The 7,424-nt window shown below is 33.0% G+C and overlaps 1 pseudogene; it reads left to right on the plus strand.

Moving 5' to 3' along the window:
• LOC143382372 (tRNA pseudouridine synthase Pus10 pseudogene) overlaps positions 1 to 5,910 on the plus strand; it is a 44,090-nt pseudogene extending 38,180 nt beyond the window's left edge.
• Positions 5,911 to 7,424: the final 1,514 nt, after the last annotated feature.

Raw genomic sequence — 7,424 nt, forward strand, 5'->3', positions numbered from 1 at the left:
TCTATGTCTTATTGATTAATTTGTCTTTGTTTCCTTATCAGTTACTCAGAAATATGCTAAAATCTTTATGATTTCATATTTTTCTATTTTTTCATTTAGCTTTTAAATTTTTTCTTTATATATCTTAAAGTTATTTTCTGGCTAGGTTCATATTTACTACTTTTTTGTTGTCCTGATGAATTAACTTTTTATTATCATGAAATATCTCACCTTTTCTCTATAATTTCTTTTTTTCTTAAAATTGACTTTGACTCATTAATACAGCCACACTGTTGACTTTTTTTATAATTAGATTTTGCAGATTTTAAACTTTTTTATTCTCTAATAAATACCAGTCTAGGTCTTAGTATGTCAAGTTTGTTTTTAAAACTATCATACAATTGTTGTCTTATTTTTAAATCATATCTTTCAAAAATATTGATTCATTTACATTTAATGCAATTATTGTTATGGTTAGATTTAAGTCTATCATCTTGCTATTTGTTTTCTGTTTTTTTTTTCCTGGGTTCTTTTAATCTGTTAGTGACCAATTCTCTCAGTTTTCATTTGTCTGAGATGTTTTTATTTTTTCTTTTGTGGAATATTTCTTTATTGGGTATAGAGTTCTAGGTTGACAGATTTTTTTTTTTTTTTTAGCATGCTAAAGATGCTTTCCACTATCTTTAGTTCTCATTCTCTTTTTTTGTAAGAATCCAGTCATCGTTATTAATTTTGTTTTCCTAAGTGTAATGCATGTTTATAATTCTTCTCCTTCATCTTTGACTCTTGGTAGTCTGAATTTGAGATGACGCATACAGTTTTCTTTGTGTTTAAACTTTAAGGTTTTGCTGAGATTCTTGCATCTGTGGATTGATACACAGCCTCAGTTTTGGCAAATCTTGGCCTTTATGTCTTCCAATAGTGCCATGTTCTTTCCTAGTTTTCTTTTTTGAGATTCTATGTACAGAATCTTAATGTCATCCATTGGGTTTAAGTCATGTATACCTTTTAATCCTAAATTAATTTTTTAGAGTATCATTTTTTTTCTATTGAAATTCTCCTCTTAAAAAGCATTTCTTCTGAACTATTTTCATATTCATAATAATTATGCAAAAATCCTTATCTGGTAATTTGAACATGTAGGTGATAATGAATATGCTTTTATTGGCTACTTTTCATTGGTTATGGGTTGTATTTTCTTGCTTTGCATTTTTTATTATGTACTAGACATTGTCTATAAAACAGTAGAAAACTGAAATGGATGCTATTTTTATCTCAGAAAAACACTGCCCTTTCTTTTAACAGGATAGGGAAAGTTTCCTTTAATTTAATGCCAAATTGAGTTTTCAGAGCAGAGCCTTTACTTTTGTTCAGTTCACTTCTAATTTTAAGTATTTGGAGGCTGGAATTAGTTCTTCTATTCAGGAAGGTTTGGGGTCTAAGCACTGAAAGACTTTGTGTTTTTTCTCTGCTTCTTAGCTTCATTCTCTTTCCATGATACTGCTTAGTCAGAAAAAGTCTCAGGGGGACAACTTACCAATGACAGGGAGTCTTTGACTTTTTATGCTTCCTCAGATGTCCCACTAACTTGCCAACTCATGCTTGGATTTGAAGAATTTTAGTAATCTCCTTTTTACAGCAGAAGTTTCAGTTTTTACCAGTCCCATGGCTCTCCTTGGTGTCCTGGGCTATGCTAATACCTCTAGAGATGAGAGTGAGCCATGGTTTCTGCTTGCTTAGGAAGGATTCATTATTCTTAGAGCATAATTCATTACTTGCCTCCAAGCATTTTAGTAGCTTACAAAGAAAATTTTCAGTTTTTGGTGCATTCTATGATTTCTCATTGTTAAGTTGTGAGTAATGACTTTATTGGCAATTTCTACATCTTAACCAGAGAAGGGATAAGAGAAATGCTTAGTTTTCCTGGAGGGATCAGAATTTTGGTGTTCAAAGATCTTGAAACTTTTACTATAATCTTATGCAATGTTTATTAACGATGTTATTTGGCTTGGGAAATTAAAAACAAAAATTCCACCTTTGTAATTGTATTATTTCCTAGTACTAACTATCTTTTCACCTAAAAGAGTTTCTTATTTTATAAAATGTAGTAAAATTGGATTTGATAGACTAAAATGTCATTCAAATATCTTAGGAATAATCTCTTCCACACAAACTTGATGATGCTCCATATGGCAAACAGATCAAACATTAGATGATTCTATAGATGTCCAAACATGGTCTAAGATGTGAATGGCAATCCTTGAGTTGTAAAATATATTGCTTCTCTGTATCTCATAGAGCAGTAATGAAAACTCAGTCATAACACATGTGAAGTGCTTACTATAGGAAGAGGTTAAAATGAATTTTTTCTTTCCTTTGGATTAATAAAATATTTTAATGATACTCACTTCATATTTAAATACAATTCTATTTTAAGACGTTTTAAACCGCCAATTGTTTCTATATTCACATCATGGTTTTTTTTGGGGGGGCGGGGGTACTTTTAGTCTTAGTTTTATCAATTTAGTATTGTATTTATAAAGTAACTGAGACCACTGTGTTTTGGGGCCAGACTGTGAAGAGAGATTATTTAATGTTTAATCTCCAAAGAATATAAACAACAAAGTTTGTTCCATAAATGCTTTCTGGATATGACAATAGATCATATTTGAAAATAGGTTTGGAATACAAATGAATTTGAATTTTAGACCTAAATTCCCACCAAGGACAATAATGTTGTAAAAATAGACAAATGGAACTAAAACTTATCAAGTATCTACATTAAATAACTATGGTATAGACAATATCTCATTTGATGAGATTGAGCCTATCATAATTTTACCATGTTTTATATTCACAAAAGCAATGAGGTTATATGAAGATCATTGGCATATCCTGAGACAAGATAAGTTATCAGCAAAAATAGAATTTGAAACCTAATTTAAAAGCATGATACCTCAATCTTAGTTGATATTTCAGGGGAAGGAAATTCCAGAAAATTGGCTTGAAGTATAATCATTATTTTCTGAATCACGAAACTCAGTAGCTTCAAGGGGATAAGTGAAGAGTACGATAATATTCTTTCTGTGAATTAATTTTTCATCAAAGTAGAACTGACAGGTGTTTTGTGCCATGTAGACTCACTAAATTCTCATTTGAATGAATAATATATCTTTATTGTTTGTATTTACAGGCATGAAACAATTTTCATCTATTTATTTAAATTTTCATCCATTTTGATATCAGATTACATTATATGGATTACAAAGTCCACACCCTTTCCAAAATTTTTCCTTGATTTTGGGGGAAAATATTTTGTAAATTCAAGCATAACCCCAGAAGGAACACTTCTTGAAGGCAATAAAACATAGCAGAGTGTGTTCTCACACAGAAACTTGAGAACAATTATTGATTAACCCAATCTGACCAATATACTCCTCAGGTGGTGCTATTGCTTAGATAAATGTTTCCCAAAGGCCCATGTGTTAAAGACTGGTTGCCAGTCTATGATGCTCTTGGGAGGTAGTGGAACTTTCATGATGTAGAATTTAGTGAAAAGTGGCTAGGTAACTGGGTGCATGCCCTTGCAAGATATATGGGGTCCTCAGCCCCTTCCCATTTCTTTTTGTTTCTGGCTGCCTTGAGCTGAGCAGCTTCCTCTACCATGCATCCCCACCATGATGAACTACCTCAAAGCAGTAGACCCAAAGCAGTAGGCCAATTTCTTTGGGTCAGAAACTGTAACCATGAACCCAACTAAACTTTTCCTACTTAACAAGTTGTTTTTCTCGGGTATTTTGTCACAGTGATGAAAGCTGACTGACATAGCTGGTAAACAACTTGACGATAGGAAATTTGATTTGCCACCCCATCTTTAGAACTCAAAATTATGCTGATGGTATTCAATAGGATTCCATTTAAAATTATATTTAAGTAATAAGTATTCATTGGCTTATTAAATTTAAGAAAATGGAGTTGTAAAATATAAGGATGAATTTTAAAATATGAATAATATGAACAGTTGATATTTGTTACAGACATATTTTTTGACAAGCTTTGGGTTCTGTTCTTCATATACATATTTTGTAAATAAAAGTCTACCCATTGTAGAATAGGGAAACTAGTCCTTGCTGTATTCTAACTGGGTAAAAAGCATCATATTTGGGACTTGAAGACTTGTCATTCTGATTACAAAATCCTCAAAATTAACTTATAATGCTATAATTCCTGGGTTTTCAATTTTGCCTTGGCTTTCACCAACTGTAAATTTTAGAACACATCATATACTTTGGCACCATGTGTTATTTATAAAATGGAGATCTATCTACATGTTACAATCGTAGTAAGGGTTAAAACTTAAAAGTTCATCTGAAAATGTTAGGCTCTTCCTCTTGGAAGGAGATTTTAAATATACTACTACTGAGAAAAATAAACATGTGATCCAGTTGTTTCTCAGTACAAAATGCCTGTCCAAGAGGTATTTTCAGATTCTATGGTATGGATTTTTCATGTACCTTACAAACTATAAGAAATGGAAGATGAGATTAATAATCTGAATCAAAATGGAGGGGGCAGGATCTACATTATTGAAGATGGAAGCATTATTTCCCAGAGCTCAAATTTAAATCCATGCAATGTTTGCCAGGAATTCTTCAAGAATTCTGTAATAGAGAGTTCATTAAAACATTGTGCCAAAAGGTTGAGGCCTCTGGGTTTTAATTCACCAACTTGGTATTTTTAGTCCACTTCGCCAATCCCCCCAACTCAGTTTTCTGTCTCTAAGACAGAATGTTGTATGGTTGCTGGTAAAACAGGAAATGAAATGTAGAGGCTGCTGGTGGAAGAAATGACAGAATTGAACATAACATAGCCTACAAATTGACAACTAGCCTTCTGTTTTCAGAGGATCGGAATGTTCCCATTGATGTAAAAAGCTCATTTTATATGAGTATGGTCTTTGCTCATCAAGAACAGTTGAGGATTGCTTCTTCTTCCTCAGTGTAATTCCTCAGGTTGTTTCAAACCCGTCCAAACTCAGCAATCAGTACTCATTGGAATGCAGTTATGAAAACTCTGAATAAGAGAAAAGAAGAGGATTTCTGTGAGCAGTTTCCTTGTCCTCCAAACTCATCAAGAGTTATATGCTTTGTTCCTGAAATTGAATATGCTCATAGTGCTGTTTTTGTGGCTGGGATATATAATAAATATGCTAGGAACCTCCTGCAAACTTCTTATATAATTGATGGGGTAAGGATGCTGGAATCATCAGTGAAAAAATTAATTTCAGATAATTGGTTGACATTATTAAAAGCAGAGAGTAAATTTTTCATCCTCTGGAAGAGAAGCTATAGATAAGAGAACATTAGGGAATGGGAGGCCCTTCACAATTGAGCCAGTGCATCTCTAACAGTGCATTTCTCTTCACAATAAATTAAGGAACTTTATCCAGAAATTAATAAGTTACAGAATAATAAAATCCAGGTATGGGACTTGCAGCTTGTCACAAGGGAGGCAATAGGAAATATAAAAAAAAATAAAAGACCAAGACCTATGGTGCTTTAATGTGAACATATAGAGCAATAGAGATAAAAGATATTGAATTCCTAAATGATATAAAGGACATAAAGATTGACCATAAAATACCTCTGCAGGTGGTCCTTCACCAAAGGTCCTTGGCTGTGAGAACTTGTATTGTTTATTCCATGGAGACATTCTATATCAATGTGCGTTGTTTTTGCCCCTATATGTAGATTCAAGATTGAACATACAACTTGTACATAAAATCTTGTACATAAAAAATTTTGGAGAACAAAGCTGAATATTGGCTCTCTGATAAATGTGGTTGCTTACAATCTTGAGATGAACGTGAATTCTATACACATTGACTGGCTAACTGGTCTTGATGACATGCTCCAAATTTTGAGGCAATAGGGTTTTTCTGTGGATATTTTTATTTTATTTTATTAGATGAACATTCACACAGCATAAACTATAAACTATTTATCCATCAAAATGGTATTTTGTAAAACATTTGGATGATGTTCATCTGTGGTATTTTTCTTTTAATTTGTTATAACATCTCAGGATCTCTATATAGTTTTTATTTTCATTCTCTCCCACTCCCACAAAAAAACTATGAATAATGAAACCATCTTCCCTCTTAATTATTTCATTTAGAGGGTTATAGAAATAGGAAACATGTTCTGTTAATCTAAGTTATAATTCCTTTCAGCAAGAAATTGTCCCTCCATAAGACACATATCATCTTTTAAATCATGTTCTAAATTTTTAAATTATCTGAAAAAAAAGTTATGTCTAGAAAAACAAAACAAGAACTAAAAAGTTAAACATAGAATACTTCAGCTTCATCATTCAGGTGGATGTCTGGAGGTAGGACTCCCGTATGGGTCCCTTAAGCCGAATGGCATATTATTCTTCTATATTATGTTTAGAGAATGTAAACTATCCAGAAAAGTCCATTGGTATTTAGAAAAGATGGACTCAGCATCTCTGTAACAAAGACTTTGAGCTTTAACTATAATATATTCAAGTAGATGCAGTGTTGTCCAAGAGACTGCAAGATACTTAGATGGAAAAACAGAACCCTAAGAGAAAACCACCATGAATGAAGGAGTGATGTACTTGGGTGGGCTAGACTGCAGGTCTGAGGGGTGAGGTATAGGAAGATGTCTGTGCCCAATCATGACACCAGTGCCCCCTCTCTTCCCCACCAAACCCTATCCCCAGAATGCATGTGTGGTCTTGGAGAAAAATGGCGATTCTATAAAGAAAAGGACAATGTTACTTGTGATCCAAACAACTCTGCTGAGCAAACTGTCTATGAAACATTTGCTTACAAAATGAAAATTATTTGGGGGTTAGTAAGAAGCAGCAGAGATTGGTGGTCTGAGCCCCTGTAGTGTAATGGGTGCTAACCCACATGTTAAACAGAAGAAACATGGTCTATGGAGCAGAAAGTTCTGAAAACTCCAATTATATGTAAGAAATATTGACAATTATATTCTCTCCTATTGACAACACAAACTGTCTCTTCTTGCTCCACTCTGCTAAGGAACTGTGCTAAAGGAGGCCCTTCCCTCAAACTAATAATCTTAAAATGTCTTCAATGAGCATTGAAGTTTCTCACACAGATCAAAGAGAGAATTATTTAAAGACAAATGTAGCTTTGAAAAGAGAAGGGTTTTGAGATGCTAAAATTTAGTGGCATTATTATACCCAGGGTCCATATTAAGTCATAGAAAGAACTTTGGTTATATGAGAATATTTGGAAAATTGTAATGTACTATTAAAAGGGTAAACTCAAAACATGTTATCTCAATCAATAATTTCTCCTCTATTAAGCACTCTACTAGACACTTAGCCACATTGTAGTATGGGCTAAGTATATACAGATGTAGGCAAGTATTGAGATTAACTGGTATACC

This window comes from Callospermophilus lateralis, chromosome 16, assembly GCF_048772815.1.
Source record: "Callospermophilus lateralis isolate mCalLat2 chromosome 16, mCalLat2.hap1, whole genome shotgun sequence".
In the NCBI taxonomy this organism is placed as follows: Eukaryota; Metazoa; Chordata; class Mammalia; order Rodentia; family Sciuridae; genus Callospermophilus; species Callospermophilus lateralis.